This window comes from Falco cherrug, chromosome 12 (assembly GCF_023634085.1).
Source record: "Falco cherrug isolate bFalChe1 chromosome 12, bFalChe1.pri, whole genome shotgun sequence".
NCBI lineage: Eukaryota > Metazoa > Chordata > Aves > Falconiformes > Falconidae > Falco > Falco cherrug.
Window position 1 is genome coordinate 3,396,420 of NC_073708.1, and position 23,741 is coordinate 3,420,160.

Consider the following 23,741-nt stretch of genomic DNA (forward strand, 5'->3'; position numbering starts at 1 on the left):
AGCAGAGAAGCAGGCTTGTGCTGATTTATTCTCTCTGGGAAAATCTGTTGGCTAAGGCTCATCACACATTCTCTCCATTATTAACCTTTCCAGCGTAAGCTAGCAAGGAAAGTGTTGGTGGGGAGCCTGTGCCACACAGCTTCCTAGGAAGGGAAGGAGCAAGGATGTACAGAAGAATATTTTATTATTTTTACATCTAAAGTGGACAGGGAGAGGCTGAAGCAGGTTTTACAAAAACCTTCAAGTTTTCAAGGGATATATGAATTTCCATGCTCTTGCACACTCCTCCAACATCACGATGGCTGGCATCGTTCTGCACTGGAATAGGTGCAAAAGAGCTCCATCACCGGGGAGGTCATTTGCTTTAAAGATGGAAAATTTCTCTTGTGGCTTTGGGCAGGAACTGATCGCTTCCTTCATCTAAATATTAGTCTTATCCTACAGAGAAAATTATGAGCATGTTCACAATTTGTTCCCTAGCTCCTTGCACACAAAAGTTGCACATATGCATATAGCCCTTACACAATCTAAAAAATTAACCTCCTTCCTTCTCTGCAGATGCATGAGAGAGACCTAATCTGATTTCTAATAGCAGTAACAGTGATTTACTATGTCATAAAACAAGGAAAAATGAAAATGTAACCTGCATCCCACTGGTTCAGTTGTCTGTGACCCAAATTCCATTTTGGTAGTGGACACAGTGGGATTTTAAGCTATGCAAATGTATCTGAATTAATAATACACAAGACAGGAAAAATAAAAACATAGAAAAGAAATATTTCAGATGGTAGTACTTAGCAACTCACAAGAAAAATACAGCTGTGTAAAGGTTTTCAAACTCTTTTAAAAGGTTTTACACCCTAAGGGAAAAAATAAAAGCAAAAAATAAGAAGATGGCAACTCAAGCATTGGCTTATTCTGAAAGGCAACTGAGAGCAACATTTCCTCATCACAGGGGGAACGAACATATTAACCCAGCCTCATTACACAGTAAATATCTACTATGTGTAATGCCGAGTACTCATGAATGATGTATATGGTGAATCCCCCCCCAGCAGAGTCCCCCTGCACACAGGTCAAGGTGCCACAGAAAAAGTGGCAGAGCAGAGGGACAGTCGCAAGGTGTCCCTTTGTGTCACCAGAGAGGGAGTGACTTTTCACCCACTGAGCAGGCGAAAAAGTACTTGCTTTAGCAGACGGGCAGCTAGAAGGAAAAAGTCCCCCAATATTTTTGTTGCATGTTATCATCGAACTAGCGTAGAGGCCCTTGGGGGACAAACAAATATATAATTTTAATTAACGCTAATTGTTCTTGACACCTGAAATTCTGCTAAGCTTCTCTCCTGTCAGACCCAATGTGTGAAGAATGCCTGTGCCTCACTGCATCAAGACATAGGAACGGAGAATTGCTTCCATATTCAGGACAGAACATCTTTTCCTCATTTTCTTGTGGAGAAAGCACAGCATTTTGGTTTTAAATAGTAAAATCAATAAGACAGATGACCAGATTTTCAGCCAATGAAAACAAGCAACGATTTCCATGGAAGTGAGAATTTTCTATGTAGCTAGAACAATTGAAAAGTTACATATAGAACAAATCCATTGCCGATTTTAAAAATATATATGCACCACTGTTCTCCTTTGTGGTGAGGAATTCAGCAAAAATACTAAGCCATGTTAAAAATAATATGTAAATGTAACCTTGAGATTCTGGGGAAAAGCCCACATAGAATAGTAGAAAGCTTAAGGAAGGTTTAATTATATGTTCTCAGAAAGTTATAACATTAGCATTGTCCCACCTTATATTGTTCTACTTGTATCATTAGTTTTTATTAGCACACTAGATTCATCACATACTGGTTTATGACATGCTGTAATGTAAATCAATGCAGTACCTCCCAAATGACTAATATAAGCTAGCTAGCTCAACTATAAAAGAAAGACTTGACAGATGGGAAGCCAACAGAAAATTGCAGAAGGCTGTTAAACTTATTTTTTACCATATTATATCAAAGTATACAGCTGGAAATGAGAGTATTTTTGTAAGTTAAATGTCAATGAAAAAAAGCTAGAGAACGCTGCAAGTTCCCCATCACCTGGGCCCCTGCTGAGCTACTCCTGACACAAAGATCGCATCATTTTAATAATATTGCTGTCCTCAAAACACTAGTTTCCCGTGCATCTCATTGATCCAGTTATGCTGATATAAAGCATCCTGATACCCATGTAGTTTATTCCCCAGTGGGAAGAGGATTAAAGCAACGATACCATGTCCTCTTCCTGAAGAAGGTGCTGCTCAGGTGCTTATCACTGCTTCTGTGCTAGAGGTCACTCCTGCCCAACTGGGTCAGTTGCACAAGTCATCTCACTGCCCTGGTGGAGGTGAGGAGATGCCCTCCTGCCTTCTCCTACTGAGAGGGGCTACAGCACCCTCTGGTTACCGAAGACCCTTTGCCAAAGATCTCTGGCCCCCAGAGCTGCCAGCTCATGGACTTTTCTTCCCTACTGTTTGGGTTAGCGAAAATACTTTAGCTAGCAGGGAAAACTCAGAGGTCACTAAACCTCTGCAGATCACCTACATACCAAGTCTCATGTATACCACTTGTTCAAAAGGAGAGCAAAAAGAGAGAGACAGGCAAGAGGCATAAAACAGCAGAGCTACCACAGCTTCAGCACAAGGGGCTCACGCAGGCTTTGCTTCCTCCGAGGGAAGGTGACAATGACTTTTCAGGAAAGGCAAAGTTGTGTCAGCTGTGATGGGCCAAATGTGCATACTCCTTAAAATGGCTTTGCCACCTACAACTATAGGTGGCAGCCTGAGTTTATCTTAATTATATTAATTGATTTGACAGTCTGAGAGGAAATGGTTGTTAGCAGCTTTGGAGCAGAGGGGGATGTTAGCAAGGAAAGCAGTGGTAAATTAAAATTCCCTTATGGACAGAGAATTGCAAGTAATTATCTGAGGTGTTGGCTGGCCGTGGGTAGTGCTGCAAAGCTAAATGTCTCTGCTAGGTCCACATTTTATGATTCAACAGTGAGTATTTTGCTTCCCAAACTCTCCTGAAGTTATTTTACAGGGCTCAGCTTGTTCCAGTCAGAACTGCTTTGCATTAGTGTTCTCCTATCAGCTGTTTTTACTCCCTTTACTTTTTTCCAAAATGTGAATTCTTTCCGATTTAGGTATTATTTATACTTACTGTCCTTAAGAGGTTAAAAGAAAAAAAGGCACCCAAGAGATAACAGTCTGAGTTTCACCTGTGATGGGCTTGCTAACAATCCAAATGAGACTCTCAATGGCTTTTGTAATAAACAAGCAATGCCTCGATGCTGTGTAAGCCTAGTAAACAGAAATTCAGTTATTCTCCTGGGTAAAACTCAAAATGGAGAAGTGGTTCTTAGGACATACTGTCTTTTGCAATTACCTATCACTAAATTCTGTTTAGAGACATTGGTTAAATTAGAAATAAATGGATAAACGCATTGATATAACTAATTTAGTTTAAAAGGCCAGTTTCCTAAATTGGTACAATACCCTAATGTTTGGACACTTAAATTGTTATAGACCTCATTGAAATGGGTTAGCTTTATTTCAGTGAATTACAGGCTAATACTAATGCTAAGGCACAGGCACAGGCCATCTTTGAGCAGCTAGGCTAGGGGGCTTCTCAAACTGTGTCATTAGCCCAACACGACTCTCTAAGATGGACCAGGCAGCAGTGCACTCAGGCCATTTGAACGTATGTGAGCTTAATAGCTAGCACCTACGAGAAGTACTTAAAGAATAAAGAACATGAAAGCTGTAGATAAAGTTATCAGGTTGACGAAGAATACGGAACATTTAAATATGCATTACTTTATCGTGGCTGCTTGTTGAGCTAGAAAATCAGCTAACTTTCTGGAAGCTGTTTTGGTCTCCTCCCATACCTAATTCACTCCCTGCAATGCTCCACATGCACAGTGAATCCGGAGCCCTGCGGGGCCTTGCCTTGTGCTGGTTATGGTGAGCCGTGATTTCATGGGTATTACGCTGCCAGCGATACGCATGACTTCGGTTGCACAGGTTTATTTAAATAAGTTAATTTTCGTACAGCAAATCTGTTTTCCCACAGGCCTGTTATTTAGATCACATATTTCTTAATGATTTTACCATCTCATTATGGTGTTGCTTTTAAAATGCACAGTCAATAAGAAAAATGGTGGGTTTTCTTAAAACAAATCCACCTTATTTCATTCAAATACAGACATATGCAAGTCTTTAATCATCAGAGCCATCCAGACTATTGTATTTCATCAGCCCCACCTGAAGTTATAGAGCAAAAACAAAGATCTTCAACTTTAGTTGGCAGTGAATAACTGGGATATGAAAATTATCACCTTAATGGGAACAGAGACAGCAGATTTTCATTAAGAACCAGGCAAGGGTTGCCCACGCTGTGTAGAAGCAATGAGGTTTTAGCTCTCTGAGGTTTTACCTGGCATGGAACTACACAAGGCATTTCTGCCTCAGCTGAAAAATACTTGGAGTCTTACCATGCAATTTAATGAAAACTAGCATCGAGTCTCAACTGGATGGAGCCTTTTCCCATGCCACACTAAGTCCTCACATGGGACAGTATTTTTCGGATCAAGAAAATGTTGAGGGCTCAGGTCTGCTGGGCTTCTCAGGGGTGGCGGCGAGAGAGAGAGAAGCTAAAAAAGAAGACAAAGTGACAAGGAAAAAATTACAGTTTCAAAAGAAATACGGCTTAGAACATCTGCTGCTGCCTTTACAGTGAAAAAAATAATTTAATATCGGGAGAGTCTGATGTTGAAGCATTATTAAACAGAGCATGGTAATAAAAAAAAAAATAAATAAAAAAAAAGAGATAACCAGCTCTACCAGAATTTTTTTATGAGGAAAATTTATCCTGAATTGGGACATAAAGCAAAAGTTGAGGTATTTCAGACTTGATGTTCCCTCAGGTTGGATTGGATCCCCTGAAATATTTAATTTCAAAAAACTTTAAAAGATTTCATTGATATTCCGGTTTATTTTACTTCAAAATTTCCACTGAAAATTAGTTTTACATTTTGAAATAATTCGTCGATGTGGCCTTTTGTGGAACAAATCAAATAAACCCGAATCCTAGGACAGGAAATTCTTCAAACGAAGTTCATTCTTACAGTTTCAGTATTAGACAAGTTGGCATTTTCTCAGAGAAAACCAATGATCAGCTTTAAACATAAGCAACTCGCCTGAGGCTGCATTGCAAGCCCGGAGTGCCTGGTCTGTGTGGCGAAGAGGGTCCAGCACCTACCTGCCCTCTGTGCAGCATCCACCGGAGGAGTCTGCAGCTTCCATGCACTTCATTGTCATGGCACAATGGAGGGCAAAAAACAATCTGTAGAGTTGAAGAGGGCCCCTGGATGCCTCAGATCTATTAAAACACAGGTTGTTAAAGCTCAAATGTCTGTTTCATACAGAATCTTTCTCCGAAGGAACTAATTTTCATGTAAATGAGGAGCCTAAATTACAGCAATTCATGTGCATTTTACGACCCCTGCTAGCTAAGACTGTTTTGGTCTAATAAATCAGTGTGAGTGACACACTGTTCTGAAATGTCTTTGTTATCTCCCAGACTGAGGAAAGTAATGCTATCTCCTGGAAATCTAGGAGACGTTCTTGAAGGGATTACCAACTCCAAGTCAGAGTAAATCATCAGGAGTAGATACCACTGCAATACATCAAAGTCTTCTGGCCCACTAGCTTCCCAAAAAGCACTGAGCTGAGGTCAGGTTCCAACCCTATCCTAAGATGCTTATAGGCACAGAGAAGTTACTCACTTCTCCCTGTGTCTGTTGGCTTTGTTAACCAACCACACCGCAGTAGGAATTCCCGTTTTCACATCTCCACAGGACTTTCCCACGTGCAGAAAAGGATTTCTCACTGCTTGGTCTGTGGAACACTCATTCCCCAGGATCACCAGCACCGTCAGCATTTCCATCTCTCATTTATATTTTTCATGACGCAAACATGTGGAAGGTTGCTATAATATATTTAATCTGAAATTCCCACACCAAGCGCAAGGAGGGGAGGAGGGGAGAGCACGAGCTGCAGGTGTCGTTGGCCCCATCGTCCCACCGAGCACACCTCTGGAAGGCACACAGTTTGGCAAGGACTGAGGCTGTCTAAAGCCTGACTGTCAGAAAGCAGTGTTTATAAATAGCATTTACAACTCTACGGGAAGCAGCTTAAATGCCCAGCTGAGACAATGAGAGAGGACATGTGGAAACTTTAATAAAAGAAAAGTCAGTGAAATATCTTATTCTTTTCAATAAGTGGATTAACTTTTCTGGTAAGAAATCTGAGGTTAAGCTTGATGATTTAGGAAGAAAAAAACATCACATCCTAGGAGCTTTTATAAACACTGAAACAAAGGTTTTAATTCCATAAGCCTTTTTCTAATTCTTGCAAAATTATAACAGAAACAAAGGGGAAAATATTCACTAAAGTAGTAAAAGAATGAATGCAATGAGATAATAAAGTGGTTAGGCACCAAGCCATTCCTGTAGCTAATCAGAAATGTCTTGGAACACACCATTCCATCAATACAGCTTCTCTTCACACCCTGTCACATTCTGAAATTGTAATCTTCAGTTTCTTACATTACCTGAGTTTGCATGGACAAGTTTTACTTGGCCATTGGTTTTGGAAGCATTTGGTAAAATGCATGTGTTTTTTCAGGATATTTTATTAACGGGGAAAAAAACCCCACACAATAACCAACCAAACAAATAAAAAAAACCCCAACAAACAAGCAACAATAACAAAAGCAGAAGAAAAGAGAAGACCACTAAAGGAATGCTTTTTCACTGCTATACTATTTTTTCTACTTTCTATAAATATACAGTATAAAGCACAAAGCAACTAGACTTATTCACTATGATTTTATTCAAAATGAATGTAATTTTGAAAATAAATGCTAAGAGGAATTCAATGATTCAAAATTCTATTTGGGAATTAAAATTTGGGTGTGGGTTTTTTGTTTTGTTTTGTTTTTTAAGCTATAGACATTACAAGTTACAGCCCTGACAACGTTATTTTATTGTCAGCTGGAATAGTTGAAGCTGGACACTGCTAAATGTTAACCTTAACATTATGCAATAAGGGCAATTATGTGCTGGCCTTCCATGATCCAAGTTACTTTTAACAGTTTGGGAACCATGAGACAAACCACTAAACAATTCACTGAAATCTAATTTCCACTGGGCTGAATGTCTTCAATGTGCAGGTCCAAGATTAGTGTTAAATGAAAATTACATTGTTCAACTAGAGCTTTAGTGATTTCAAATTACTATTCAAAACAGAGTGCATGTTCTCAGATAAAGGGTATTTTTAATTAAACATATATGTATTAAGTTATTTCCTTAATTATAGTATCTCCTTTGCCTCATATTGTTTTACTGTGTATCAAATTCAATTTCTTACATTATTACATTATTAGATCAGACTGGTAATTGTCAGGTTTTCCTTTCTTCATGCTTATCTAAGCTTGCAGCAGTAAGTGTCACTTCATTTATCTTTTTTGGCAACAAAGCAGTAATGAAAGCCTTACAAAGGAACCTCAGGTCTAATCAGGGCTTCCCTCCTACACCTCAAGCTTGCAGAAACCTGGAGAGCTCCTGTCATCTTCTCAGAGTCCAAAGACACTCTGATGCAGGAGCAGAAGCCAGAACCTCCTGTTCCGGGTCTCCTGGTTTCTGCCCTGTGCTGGGCAGGACGTGGGAACAGAGAGGGGCTGAAAGCCACCGCTGAGGGGGATCCCCAGCACCTGGATGCCAGCCTGCAGTTCACTCCAGGCTTTGCAATTTCATGATTATTGCCAATCTTTCTTATTTTTTTGTTTTCCTCCAAGTTTTTCCTCTTTGGAGAAGTCAAGTTTTTCATTTACAAATGAATAAATGACTTCTCATTTTTTGTCAAATCACATTTGTTACGTGGAATACAAAATCTAATCTTTGACCATCTCCACCTCAGACAAAGCCCAAGATATTAAAAAAAAATATAAATCAGTTTCATCTGAATGAGGTATAAAATATTTAGAGAAGTAGGGAAGCTATAGTTTTATTTTTCTGAAGAGTGGCCTACTGAGATTTGTGGAGTCAGTCATTTAACTTCAGTAATAAAGTCGTCTCAACAGCCACATCCAGTGAAACCCCTTTCTCCCTTTCTTCTGTGAGGCTCCTTAGAAGCCCTCACGATCAGAAACTGGAGATTTTCCATGGGGGAACAGTAAATACAGCCTATTCAGTGTGCTGGCCTCAACCTGCACAGCCCAGCACCCTATTACACGATATGTGCAAGGCCCAAGGTACAGACTAGCCTGTCTGTAACCCTTATGGCTGTAAAAAAAAATTGCTTCCCCGACCTAGGGAGAGCCCTGGGCCAGCTCACCAGAGATCCTCAGATATGAGGGAGACCTTTGGCTTTCTAGGCACCTTTGTCAGGTTGGTCAGAATGACTGAGATTTTGTAAATCAGCAAAGGAAGAATTACCCCAATATTAAAGTCTACTGACCAGGAATTCTGCCATCTTACAGGAGCACAGAAGGCACAACACCATGAGATACTTGCCTCTGGTGGGGCTGTTTATTATAAAAATCAGTGAAGGAACACAGGGTGGGACGAGCACTGGGCGATGGGCTGGGCACGTGTTAACACAGGGCAAAATCCTCTGGATGAGGTGCCGTCCTTTCCCTCCCCTGGGTAGCAACACACCATACCGCAGGGCTTGCATGGAGGGATGTCTCCCAGCCGTAATACTAAACGGCAGTTAATAAACTCGGTATGAGCAATACTGTCGCATATATATAATAAATATAATAAAATTTAAAAAAATATTAAAAATATATAATATGTATCATAAAGTCCATCTGACAATGTGTGCAGAAGTGCTGCAAGCTCTCTGATGCCACTGTTGGTGCTCCCGCTTGTCAAAGAGGTGCTGGTGGTTATTTCAAAAGCATTTGATTTCCCCGTATTGAAGGGGAGAAGGAAATACTGCATTTAGTTATAAAAGCAGAATCTGCTACATCACTGATTGATAGAACCAGAAAAACATTTTTTTCTCGTTAATTTACAAATCACCAAATTAAAGAGAAAAAATGCGTTATTACCCTACCCATTTTGATAACTCCACTCTCATAAATACATGAATTTACTAGAACATTTTCCTTCTTTCTCTTTTTTTCTTTTAAGGAAAAAAAAAAAAAAAAAGGAAGGGAATGACAGAGAATCTAGAAATATGTTAATGTATTTCGTTCATCAAACAACCATGAATATACATGACCATACTATATTACTATTTCTAGCTACTTTGATTTGTGTTATGGATAACATGTTTATATAAAGCTAATCTCCACAAGAAGCAAAAGCAAAAGCAAAAAAAAAAAAAAAACAACAACAGTGGGGAATCAAGTATCACCTAAATTAAACTAATCTCTAAAGTAGGCCAGGCAAAGACTGGTAAAGCATACAGGATTTCTGAGGCACTTTATTGTGACAGGGTTTTTTAATATCAAGATTTGTGAAAACATGATTTATAAAGATACACAGCCAAAAAGTTATTAAGGGTGAGCTCGTCAAACCAGAGTGAAGGTAATTAAGCTGCCCAACCTAGGAAAACTGATCCAACATCCAGTTATTGGTATTTATCACTTTTCATTTCATGTCAGTGACTCCCCATCACATACCCCCAAAATTAATTTAATCTAGAGCAAGCTGTTTTCAGCATGACAGAAGTGTAACTGAACAAATTCCTGCTCATAAAGTTTCCTTGATAAATGCTTTTTGATTGCCACAGAATTTAAGGTTTTTTGTTTGTTCTGCTTTGTGCAGTGAGACTTAATTGATCCCAGGCAGTCATTAGTACTTCGGACTTTTGGCAGGTCTACCAAAAGTTCTCCTAGGTCAAACAGTCCAAATGGTCTAAATGTTGCAGATAGAGATTTTCAGGGTGATTCGGTGCTTACTCCAGTTATGAGTGCAATCTAAAGGACACTCATCCACATGGCTCACTGATCCCATAGATAGACGATATCATTAGGACTATCTAATGAACCTTAATCCTGACAATTAGCATACACCTAATCACACCCAAGTATGCAGGCATGAAGCGTATCCGCTGTATTGTATCCATTTTAATGAGTTTTCTTCACATTTTCCTAGCCCATCTCCATTTTAAAGTGGACGTGAAGTTCTGATATGGCATAGCTAAGCCCTCTTCCGGTCTGAAATATCAAGGTTCCCATACCCGTCTCTTCTACAGCTGATAAATAACTCGGATAACAGAAATGGTCAGTGCGGTGAGATTATGGCTTGTCACTCTGCACTGACCCAGACACATCTGTTCCCATGAGGACCCCTCTGCCATATGATCACTAGAGTATCTTATTATTGAACGATGTATTTCTAGGACACCTGAGTCTGAAAACAAATCCAGTCATCTGCATGTTCTTGGAAATGGCATAACCTTCTCAGGGACTGTTATGAAAGTGGATCCTGTTTCTTGAAGACAGGTGCAACTTTTGCCTTTCCCCAGTCATAGGAACCTCTCCCACTATCTCTGCCCTTCCAGGTGCATAGATAGGTGTCTTCATCCCCCACAGGAGAAAGCCTCGAGTAGCTATCATCTCCCTTTTCTTTCTTCATACTGCACACTCTTGGTTAAGGCTCAGCCAGCTCTGATGCCTCCCCTGATGGGGCATCATCTTCTCACCTGTTTCCAATGCCCTGTACCTGTAGTCCCTATGTCTAGTCTGTAATTGCAGAAACACAGAGAGAGAAGGGGATTTGTTGTTTTGGGGGAAATGCCAAATTTCCAGTCACTGCCATCTTGGAAGTTTCTCACCACTGCTTTGTTGAGGATTGTCCATCTTTCCCTGAATCACTGGTAAGACTGGTATGTGCTTCTGGAGCATGACTGTGAAGAGCTTGTTGATCTCCCATTTGTTCTCCTTGATGGCACATGGTCTGCTCACTTCATTTTGCTGGTGAGGCAGAAGCGCATGCCTTCCACAGGTGGGACCAATGCCATACCCAGTGCTCCCTGTTCCCAAAAACCCGGACAGTCCCATCCTCCCCCAGGGGCTCTGCCTGGGTCAGGGTCTCTGGTGTGCCAAGGGCAATAGCTCCAAGCAATATCAAGCATGACACCTGTTCAGGGAACTTCTGCATTCCTGCTGCTCTTGCCTATAGGTAGTATAGCTGCTCCTAAGGGCATTGGTACCTGCACAATCAACCAGCAGTTGCAGGCAACTGGCTTGGACATCCCAAACTAGGGAATGGCCAAAGATAGCCAACTTGGAGCTGACAGAGCATAAACTCCTGAAGAGGAGCTTTGAGAAGCCAGGCCTCGCTGCCAGTGCCTCATCACCAGAAAGGAGCTGACAACAGGTAAGACCTGAAGAAGCTACCTAAGACCTTCTAAAATTAGTTGTGCTTGCCATTTAAAGTACTGAATTATGCATAGCTCCATGAGGATGCCTATCGGCTCTTCAGAGTAAAAAGACTATTCAATGTTTCTGTAAGCCTGTAGCAAACAGAAACTTTGCCTTTAAACTGCCACTTAAGTGAGGCCTGGAGCTTGTCAAGATTTGTCTCCACTGTTGATATACATGCATAAAAGTGTATTAAATTACAGGCAAAAAATATTGCTTGCAATTATTCACTGACAGAATCTTCACTAGACAGCTCATAATCATTTTGTGAAGATATCTACCTGTTCCTATTTTTCTGCCAAACCCTAAGTGAATCATGAAACGTAGCTTTTTTCCAGTGCAGTAGATGCCTTATTTATTCCACAGCTCTTCTGTACATATGAAATGCACACTGTTCAAAGAATTGCATTGTTATTATTGGAAATAATGATCTAAATGTATTCAGGACTTAATCTATAATTCCCTGAGTGTTTTACAATGTGCAGAAGGTAAAGCAAAAGATCTTTAAGATATTTTGGAGGAAATATATATTACCGTACCGTGTCTGTACGGATTTCTTCAGGCAGGTCTTGTTACCAAAATCCTTTCATTTACATTTCTGCTGTATTTATGTGCTCTGTTTTAATGCTGCTTCGCCTAGTTTGGATATCAGTAAGTGGAATAAGAGACATTTTTATGAGCCATACCCAGTGAAACAAAGAAAAGAAAAGTTAAAAATTGATATGCAATATTTATTAATATTTCACTGCACAAAGAACAAAATCTGATTTCCAGAGCCCTCAGAAATGGAAGCTTTAGAAATATGGATTCAGTCCTGATGGCCATACAATGAGAAATTTAAGTTTGATATGATTATGAGGAACTCTCAGCTCCTCCAAATAAATATACTATGGATGAGAAACTGAGTAACTACTTTACTTTGTTTTTTGAAATAACAATATCTGATTATTATTCTCAAAATCTCTCTTTTCATGGGCTTGTAAAAGATAGTATTAAAGCAGATGGAAATCATGCCAGTTTCACAATTTCATTTATTATTAACATGAAATACATTGTGAAGAATAAACTATTGGTTTTAGAAATGTTTCATCATTTTAAGACACTTTTAGAAAGAAGACATGACCCCCTCGTGCTTTAGGTACCTGCCTTATAAAGTGGAAATAAAGCAAGGTGGCAAGTATGTTTGGGTTTTACTTGTTTTGTTTTGTTTTGAGTGCAAAATCAGTTGGTCCATACCAGTAGTATTGACCACCCTTTCCCCTGGGAAAAGAGTCATGAGTGACAGGTCGGGGAGGAAAAGTCCCCACCTACACCAATCTACACAAACAGTGCCACTTTCTCCTCCCAAACCTTTCAGTAAAATTGAAAACTGTGAACAATACACACTGTTAGTTCCCTCATAACATACTTTGCTGACAGCTCCGTAAAATTAAGTATAAAAGAATATTAACACTTGCAGAGTCAAGGCATAAATCCTACTTAAATAGGTAACATCAGGCCTACCCTTACTGAATAGGCTGGTTGATTGAAGTTGCTTACTTCCTATAGCAGATATTGTAGAAAGATGAGAGAAGTGTATCCCGATTTTAAAAAAAAAAAAAGATTTAAATATAAAGAAAATGTGAGAACACTCCTACCCATGTCTCTCCATGCCATGCTACTATCGAACTGTCAAGAAGTTTGCCCCAGTCTTGCATCTAGGGGCTTGCTTACCAATCTAAAAAGCCACCCAGCGACAGAACAGAATTCGATTTGGTCCAGTATTATGTGTTTATCGGTAGTTAGCTGGGGAAAGGACATTAAGAAAAGAGGAGCGTGATCCCTTCTCCATCATTCCCTCCCAGCTTTTGCCAGTTTGTGGTTCAGGGACTTCCTGAGCAGAAATTTAAGCTGCAACATCACATTTAACCGCCCTCTAAAGACCTGTCTTCCCTCAATTCTGACCCATTTATTCCCCATCCTTGCTACAGCACAGAGTAATGTCAGGATTTTTTCCTTTTTCATTTGGTATCCACTGAGAAAGACTTCCTTTTCTTCTTCCATTGCCACTGGCTCTGGATGCATGTTTAAAGTTTTATCAGCTCCAGCCGCGAAGGAACTTAGCAAATGAAAACATGCTTTAGTTCACTTTTCTTCTTCTTTTTTTTGTTTTTCCCCATTATGTTAGGGAGGAAGAAAGCGTGCTTGTCTAGCTGACAGAAACTAAGTGGTTATACCTGCTGTAGCCTGCTTCCTTATCTGCTGTTTTCTATTGTTTCCAGAAACAAACCTTTCTAATGGTGAAGGTGTTAGATAAAAAGCATAGAATAAAGATGAACTAATTTAAAAGAATTTTTTTCTGTCCCTGGATGTTAAAGCCGTGACCCTGTTTGTGAACAATGGTACATGAATGAGATGTATGGATGTTCAGTATGTCACCACAGCGCAGAGAATATCCATATCTTTTCAGATAGCCTGAGGGATAAGAGCCACAGACACACTCTGCATGTCTAGTCCTAAAGATAACAGAAGCTATTGAATCTTCAATTTTCATATACAAAATCCCTAACACCAATCCCGAAATCGCTCTTTCTTCCCCTGCCGTCTCCCCCTGGATGTGGATGCAGCTTGCTCACACCTGAACGGTTTCTCCTCTCGCGGAGAGCCTCCCCTCCCCAGGTGTGGTCTGTGAGAAAACAAAACCGTCTGCTCGGAAAGAGCACGGACTGCCAGCTGGGCAGGTTTCAGTGCCTTGTTCGCTGCAAGTGGCTCGTGCATAGTAAAACAAAGACATGAAAGCTTGAAACAAAAGAAGCCCAAATTCAGAGTGGTATTTGGGGAAGGGAGAGGGAATGGAAATCGATCCAGAGTCCTGACAGGTACTCATTTTTGTCATTACATTATCATTTAATCTATTATATTATGTATGATATATGATTATAATACATGGTATATAATAACCCTATACATATTATTATATTACCATTTATAATATCTTATATTTCACTCTTTTTTTTTTATCAATAATCCATTCCGGTAGAGTCTACAGTCAACTTCAGTACTGGCCAAAGATGTGATATCACAAATGCAGGTTTTTCGGGACCGCCTGTTGACCTCAAGCACTGCCCCCAGCACATGTTGCACCAGCAGTTGCTGTGTGACTTTAATCATGGTGTGTAGACTGACACTTACAGAGCTGGCTGAGGGTCTCCAGCAGATCCCAGTCTGCCCAGTCAGCACCTCTGTGGGCAGGGGACCAAACCTCTCCCTGCCACAGTCTCCCACAAAGTTCTGTAATATTCCTTTTCCCCTCTGTATTTATTAAGTTGTCGCAATATTTTCGTACAGTGAATTTTAGGCAGCTGTTATTAACCAGCTGGTTATGATTGGGATTGGTGAGTGTAATGCACCACAGTGGTGCCAACACCTACAATGACAAATGAAACTTCAGACTGCTGGCACTGACTGCTTACATACAAATTTATTTTCTGAAATGATAATACACAAATAATAGGAGCAAAATAAAACAAAGCAAAACAAATTATGGTTCTGACTGACAGTTGCTATTGTATTTCAAAATGAAAGCATATATCACTGAAGTGATTTTGCTGTGAGGGAGCATCTTTCAAAAACAGCTATTGGAAAATAACTTTCCATGTGAAATAATAATCACATATATACCTGTGACTGAACTGACAATGAAAGAGAAGGCCTTGAGATAGTCATAAACCTGAGATAGATTAATTTGTCTAGATATGATACTGTTTTCCTACACTGCCCTTGCAAGACTGAATTATGCATCAGGTGGTTACATTTCATTTATTAAATTGCTTCCCTCCCTCTGCCATCCGCAAGCAGCATAACCACAGCAGTAGTAGCACAATGGCACATGAGCTTCTCATTGCCTAAATTGCAATAGATTTTCAGCCTGATAGAAAATACACAATGGATTTTCTTATCATGCCACTCACTAATCTAACAAAGACTTGGTTTCCCACTCATTTCTTACCGCTTTCTTTGCTTTTCTGTTACAGCTTTGCTCTATATTTGTCTAGCTTTTTGTCATGCTAAGCAATAGACAATTGCTGCATGACAAATTTTCTCAATTGCAAATAGCAAGTCAACCATAATTATTTTTTTTTGCTAAGATTATTTTCCAGAGATGCCCCCAACTCTTACAGAAATGAGAAACTGGGGCTGCCTGGTTACATATTTTTCTAGTTGTCTTGAATGACAGGGATTCTGCTGTGCTGTGCATAAAGAAGGAAAGATACCGTCAGTGTCAACGTGCATTCGTAATACCAGGTACCTTCGTGGCTGATGAGCCCTTTCAAGACACAGGGACACAAGTATATGTCATTTCCTAATGGCAGTGCATTAGGTAGTGTTTTGAGCTTACATGAAAATAGTACAGTATTTGTCTTCCCCCACCTCCAAAAACCCTCTCTGTGAACCCAAAAGAGGGTATCGTTGTAGCAAAGAGTGAAAAATAGATGTTTTTTTGAAACCATGTATCATCGAGTCCCTCTTCTGCTTTGCTCTATTGTGCTGCTGCAAACACAGTCAAGGAGGGTGTAGAGAGCCTAGTAACAGCTAAGTCCCCAGTATATGGCACAGACTGGGTACTGTCACACTGGGATGGCAGGAGGCACATAAGGGATGGAGAATGCGTAAGTGCCGGTTTACTAAAGGCTTGACTCAAAGCATACCAACAACTTCATCAGGCTTCAGGCTAGGTCCAAGTTGCACTGATGAGGCCTGAGTATAGTAATGGTAGTTGCTGATTTTCAACATGCTTCTTTGACAAAGTCTCTGAACCCCAACCTTCAACAGCGGTATTCTTCTATGTAGTAGTGCCTGTTGAACAAAGAGCATTACTCCAAATTAGATTGCATTTTTTATGAAGTAGGCTGTAGCAAATCTATGCTTTCAATTAAAGAACATTAAAAAATTGTAATTAAAAACATATTTAAAGCCCATCTTCATCCATCTGATAGAAGAGAGATCAATGCAAGGATGTTGGTCTTTCTCTTCTCACTGGATGCCTCCTCACTGGAGCAGCAATGGGGTGCAGTCAGTGCCAGGAAAACACAGAAACCCGCCAGCAGCATCTGTCTCCTGAAAGAAAGACTTCAGTGACTCCCCTGGAATTACCATAAGGACAAAATTAACCGGATGCTTTTGGCACAGAAAATATACATTATATTCTTTAGGGATAAAAATTTTCAATGAAGAAAGACTTCAATGAATGTTTGTAGGAATTTTTAGATGTTTTCACAGTAAACACAAGGAATTATAAAAGGTACCTTCTCCCACTTTAGCATTTCCAAATATGTATCTGTTCAAAAAACCCCACAATATTACATATTCAGAATGAAAACGTTCACTGTGAGTTCATCTGTGGGATGATAATACATAAGAGTGAGCATCTTATATTTTGAAGCGTGTTATTTACACCCAGGGAAGACATGGAATGTTCTGAAATTCTGAAAAAAAACCCCAAACCAAAACAAAAAACCACAGGGGGGGGGGGGCTTACTTGCAAAATTTACAAGAAAACTGGCCAAAATTTTGTACCTGAAATGCAAATTCATTGCAGAAGGATGCAACATGCTTTTCCAGGCATATCAAATATGCGAAAATATGGTTGCAAATTGAAAGTAAAGCAAAACATAAACACACCATCATTTTCATTCTGCTACCATTATGAGGAGGAAAAGGCTGAGAAGACCGCATATTTATTTTCTATATTCAGTTTGTTCACCTTTTTCTTACTACGAAAGAGACACCCATTAAAATTTTACAAGATATTTAGTAGGTGATCTAAAATGATTAAAAACAGTATGAAAAAAAAAGCATTTCCAGTGCTTGTCAGCATCGGTTTTCTTACCAAATTTAATACAAAATAGCTAATGAGGACAACTCAGCCCCACTAACACTGTTCAAAATGCAAACTTGATTTTGAGAATACTCCCCTCCATATTTAATACGGTGATGATTACAAGAAAAGCTATGCTCCAATATGTTAATTTCATCTCTGTTTTTCTGCTGATCTTACTCTTCATTTGAAGATTAATGTCAACCTCTATTCCATGGGAGATCAAAGTGAGGCATCCAGTTTGTACCAGATGCCATCATACAAAATTACATTTAAGAGATCTCCAATGTAATTAAAAACTCGATATAAACCATCTCAAAGAGAAAGACGTACTGTACCAATTCTCCACTCTTTAAACAACTTCTGGGAAGGTGACAAAATGTGACTTAAAACTTATGCTAAACATGCCATCTTCTTCCTTTGAAGTCCTAATTAATTATCTTACCTGAAAATCACTATAAATAGGAGGCTGCGGGTCTGCTTTTTCATGCTGATCTGTCTGGGTTCCTCATCCCCACCGATACACAGGAAGACCACAGCAAACTCTGGTAAACAATTGGACCTTGGACAAAGAATTGCAGGTATGGAATATGTCCACGGTACTGGGTTTCTTTTGGGGACATACCCTGTCGTGGAAGGCTGCCATGTGCCGTGCAAACAGCTGAAGTCACACAACAGGTCTGGCTGCCCGGTTGTGCTGGCCTGGCTCCAGAAGGGAGCCCCAGTCAGAAGCAGGGCCTTGGTCTCCCACAGCTGTGCTGGGAATGTCTGAATGCCAAAGGCCAGAGGAGAAGGGGTATAGATGAACCAACTCACGTCATTCCCAAAAGCCAGTCCAAAACAGAACCAAGAAGAAACCAGGATGCTAGAGAGAAAAGCTCCTGTTTCAGAACCGACTCTTGTTTAATTTAGCTTGTAATATCGGGGGGGTGGGGGTGGGGGTGGGGGTGGAGGGGGGTGGGGTGTGTGTCTATTACTTTATTGTAGTTTTTGAACAAAATCATTGTTGTCTGGTACCAAAACTCAGAGGTCATGCAGAGAGCAAGAGGTGGCCCAGTACCAGCCAGGCCATACCAATCCATACAAGATGGTGTAGGCAGGCCCAGGCCTGAGAGCCCAGCTATCACCCCTGCCTTCCCTCCCCAGAACTGCTCCAGCGTTGTCTCCCTTGGGCACCCAGGAAGCCCCAGGCAGACGCAGCTAGCCCTGAGAACCCAACAGAAACACGGCGGTTTCATGGGACATGAACGGTCATCAGCATATCGCCATGTCCTCAGTAACCATCAAGAGTTAACTACCAAGGTAAGGCTGTCTCCCGCCGACTGCTTTTATTAAACAATTCACAAAGGTACGATATTGACTCAGTACCACAACAGACACTAATTGAAATGCATCCAGCTGATGATGATGCCAAGAATATGACTATAAGCAGCTTCTACTGTTTATAGACTTGAAAAAGATAAAAACATCCAGTCTGGCATGTAAAGGGGCTGCCAAATCCATCCTGGAGAGCAAGTAATATGGTATTCATTAACCCTTCTCTATTGGCTTTTTTAATAAAATGAGATACAGCTTGGTTCAACCTACAAGCAGGATTTATTTATTTTTAAATGACAAAGAAATGGAAAATACAAGGCACTTGGCAAAGTATTTCTTTGAGTACCTTGGCAGCTTGTCATTGATAATGGATTTGTTGTCTGATCTTCAGTCATTTGCAATTTAATTTACCCACAAAATCTACCACTTCTTCTTGTACATATTTCTCCACAATGTGCCTATTTACCTCCCCAAACCAGGAAGAAATACATTAGATGATTTAAAGGGTAGATCTTAATGCAATTTAAAGCCTTGCAAATTGATTTTCCTTAATGAACTTTATATCCTAACATCCTGCCGTTTTTCCTCTAGTACATTCAATTAGGCTATAATCAGTTATTAAGGGTTAGATAATGGAAACGTGACATCATCCACACAAGACAGAAATTTTTGCAAGAGATTAATTAAAATCTCATTTTCATGAAAGAATAGACCATCTGAGCTGAAAGGTGCCTATAATAATCACACACACACACACACAAAAAAAAATGGAAAAAACAATATCCCGGAAAACACAAGATAAGCAAAGGAAGAACATCCAGCTTGGGTAGATGCTGAGAGGGGCGAGAACTAAAACATGATCCTCTTGGGAGTGTAAGAGAGAGAACCTCTGTACAGTCATTTAGGAAATGAATGTGCTGTATTCATCCAAACCGCAGAAGAGCAAACATTGTGAATCAAAGAATTTCAGTCCATTACTGTAAAAGAGTCGAATACATTTCTTTGTGGATAAAAAGCAAAAGCCATTCATGCTATACTTTCAGATAGACACACACACACATTAATAGCAGTAGTAGTAGTAGTAGTAGTAATACTTAAAGCAGAGAGGCTTTTGTGTTTTTGTTAATATTAACTTCTGATAGAGAGGAGCTTTGGGCTCAAAATATGTATCTAATCTTAACTGAGAACACAGCTCAGCAATTCCATTTGCCCCATATCAAAGAAGGAAAAATGTTGTTATTCTGCCAAGAAAATTGATCTATTTATCTGATGCAACATTCTCTGTCAGCATTTCTGTACAGCTCTCCCCACTCAATATCACTGCAGGATGCCTGTAGAGGATTCACATCTTCAGAGGTCAATATGTCAGGTCCAACACAGGGTTTGTTTTTCCTTCCCTCTCTTTTTTAAAAATAGGTGTATTCTAACTATTCTTAAAACAAACTGAAATATAATGGTTATATTAACAACTAAGAACTTTGTAGTAACAGTATCCGTATTGCTGCAGTAATTTTGGAGATCCTCAATAATTCAGAAATAAATAAAAAAAAGGCAACTCAATAAAAATAGCCAACAGAGTGCATAATAGTTCTTAACATTCATTAATGCTTTTGAAAACAGAATCTCCAAAGCATACCAGCTTATGAGCAATTTTAGGGACATTACCTCAAAGGGAGGTGCTAGATTTAAAAAACAGTGTTCAAAGCCTACAAATGCTCCTTGCTCATGTAACTAATCCTCAACTGACACACCTTGTGGTTGCCTTACTGGCCTCATGTGCTGACTGTATTGGATTTTGTCTCCATTTATGTCCAGGAAAACAAGATCCAAGCCTGAGGGTCACATTGTTCCACAAAGATCTCTTTATGGGGTCTGGGATTTGAGTAGAATCTTTTTTGGGCTTTTGACTCTTTGTTGGCTCTTTTTTGTAGGATTAAAAGTAAAACTCCAGGTTTTGTCCTCGTTTTCACTTATTAGATGGCTTTGAATCTGCTGGATAATTCTTTTTCTCAAAACAATTTACAGAAGCTATAGCCTTCGTTCGATCTAAAAAAACCTGTGCTCGACTTCACATTTTTTTCCTTGAACTTTCTAGGTTTTCTTTTTTCCCCAGACCTTCCAAGCATCCCAGTAACCATCTATAACCACAGTCTTAATTAAGAAGAAAAGTGTTTTGAATCATTAGTTTAAGTCTGTTTAGAAAAATTGTTACAAAATTGTAACTGAGGTTTTCAATGACTGTATTTCTTCCCCAGAGATAAGGCAATTAAAGTCGTTTCACATAAAATCAACCTTCTCCCCGTTGCACCAGTGTAGGTGTGCAGAAGTAAGAACAAATCAATACAAGAATCTATTCGCAGGGAAAAAGGAACAAATATATCTTTATAATTACAATATGTAACACATTCCACAGCTGCATGCCTCTTGTGAATAGTTCTGTTCTGAATGTAAATACATGCTTTATGCTGAGAATAATTTAAAAGAGGAACTGGGAACACACACAGAACGAGCCAGTGCTTTCTATATGCTTTTAAATATATGAGCCAAGTTATTTGTATTTTCTCTGCATTCCCATGATATACTGAAGAGCAGCCTATGTTGTAATGTATGCTGCGGCAGAAATATAAAATAAGAACCAGTTAACTGGCCAAGAACCTGCAATCTCTCCTTAAATCCATGGTCTTTATAGGCCTATCAACATTACCTAACTCATTAGGTGAGACAGAATCTATCATGCAGGAAAGACATCTTGATTTAAAATGAGGTTGGTCAAAGTACTGGAGACCAAAGATGAAGATTTCTTTACTGGCTTCGTGCTTGCCCTTACACTGAAATAAACCCATGATGAAGCATTGGGGATGCTTGGGGCATGGATAATACTAGAACAAGTCTGAGAAACTTGTTCACCTCTGTTCAATATTCACTTAGATGCACAAATGTTGCTCATGTCCATCCCCTCAAAACAGAATTTTCTCAGTCCATGGGAACACCAAATTAACAAAAGTAGTCTTTGCTGTTTCAGAGTTTCCTTGCCTAGGAATTCCACCCTTAGGAGTTTGCTTATCCTCTCCTCAACAGCTCCAAAGTCACACCACCTGGAAAACGCTAGTTCCAGAGCAGTTTATGCTTGTCAGCTGGAGGGAACATGCCCTGTGGGTGGGGTATGGCTGCTGGAGGATCATAGGTGCATGAAATATTCCCAGACTAGCTCCCAGGACATTCCATTTAATCTATGCAAAGAATACAACTATGGAAAAAATATGCAAGGCATTGAACGCTTCCAGAGAAATTGCTATTCTTCATAATTATTTTTAATTTACTTTCTACTGGATGAGAACTGAGGCCCTTGTCTCCTAGTCAGCACAAACTTTGCATTTCTTGATCTGCATCTGGGGCTTACTGAAAAATGAGCATGTTGATTACGACTCCCCTCCTCCCCTGCTCAGCCCCAGCTGCTGCTCTCCTCATGCAGTTCTAAAAACTAAAATGCAGAACCATTTACTTACTTATTTTTATTATTTATTTTGCTTCTGTGATTTCTCTGATCTCCTTTTTAAGCTCCCTGAATATTGCTGATGGGAGCAAACAGTACAATTTTGGTTAAGTGCCCAGCTGCACTCAGGCATGTGCAGGACCATGGGACAAAGGGACAGCTGGGGCAGCACCACCACGATCTAATGATGGTAACGAAACCCAAAGCCCCAAACTTTATAGTTCTTCAATCCCACCTCTTGCTGAGAGTAATGAAGATATTAAAATCTGAAAGAGGAGGAAACTGGGGATGGGGAAGTAATGGAAAACAAATATTTTTCTGTGCTCTCGGTGACCGTAATCCTTTGCAAAGAAAGGCCATGTTTGGTGAGACATAATTAAAGCTGGGGGTCCCAGAGATACCCCTCTCACAGCTCTCCTAAGCGGTACACCACCTGACAGGCAGACTACTCCCATATTCTCCTTTTCCCTCAACACATTGGGATCTGCCCACTCTCCATTCACAAGAAGATGGGTTTTGAGCTCCTGCTTCCTTTCACTTACGTTCTTGAGCTACAGCTGCAGCAAAACCAAGGCAGGAACCACTTTTCCACCTTTCCTGATCTATAGGTAAGTGTTTCACCATACAAGGCTGACATAGGTTGACGAAGAACAGAAATGGCTTAAAACAAACAAACAAAAATCCAGAATGAAACCTTGTTCTTCCCTTCCCTACCCCATCCTTACACATCACTTTATTCTAATAACCTTGAAACTTTGTGACAGCATCTGGACCACAAATGAACATAAATATAGCTGAATACTACTTGATGAAGAAATCTATTTTAAATAATGTTGTTGCATTTTTCCATGGAAAATTTACTTCTAGGCTGCTAGTGAGAGCAACTCCCTGCTCACAGATGATTCACCTTCAGCAAGAAAATTTTACACATCAAAATAGAGCATCAGTCAAGAGGCTTTCTTGCATGGCAAAGCTCGCTAGCGTGCTTCACTCTGTAGTGGATTCAATAAAGATGGTGCTTCAATGTTGTTATTGCCGTCCCCCTCTCCAACCCCAGAATACAACAGGAGTTCATAACCTTCAATAAAAAAAAAACCAACCCAAACTACTCCCACATCAGAAAGTCCTACCTGGTCTCCCATTGATCAGCTTTGCACTTGTGCAGAAGCACTTCTTTTGCTTTTTCAGTGTCATTTCTCCCCTCAGAAAAAAGTTACTTTCTACAGCATTGATCTCTGGTAGATGTTTCCATTCCAGAGATCCCCCTTTTACCCGGTGTTGTTTCAAGACTCGGCAGGATGGCTGATTTTTAATCAGCCTAGCAAGTCACTTGGGTCTCTTACTGCCTAGCAGAGATTTACTTTAGGATTTTCGGTTTTGATGAAAGCACAAGTGGGAAGGAGCAAAGCTTCTGTTCCCTTTGTAATTAATCACAGGTTGAAGTGCTATATGAATTATACAGGCCTCAAGAGAGACATCACTTTTTGAATTTTCAGCAAAGCACACAACTTAAGACATACTTTGCTTTGTATATTTGGCTAATAGAAGCATTAGTCACTGAGCTGCAGATATTTTTTTTTTTCCAAAGTTTGAAAAT

The 23,741-nt window shown here is 39.9% G+C and overlaps 1 long non-coding RNA gene across 1 annotated transcript in view; it reads right to left on the bottom strand.

Moving 5' to 3' along the window:
* Window positions 1-13,071: 13,071 nt before the first annotated feature.
* Window positions 13,072-23,741, bottom strand: part of LOC129737192 (uncharacterized) — a 101,847-nt gene continuing 91,177 nt past the window's right edge. The window contains exons 8-9 of the long non-coding RNA XR_008734765.1: window positions 17,780-17,896; window positions 13,072-16,574 (exon numbers count right to left, since the gene is read on the bottom strand). This is a non-coding gene — a long non-coding RNA (uncharacterized LOC129737192). The remainder of the gene's footprint in view (window positions 16,575-17,779; window positions 17,897-23,741) is intronic.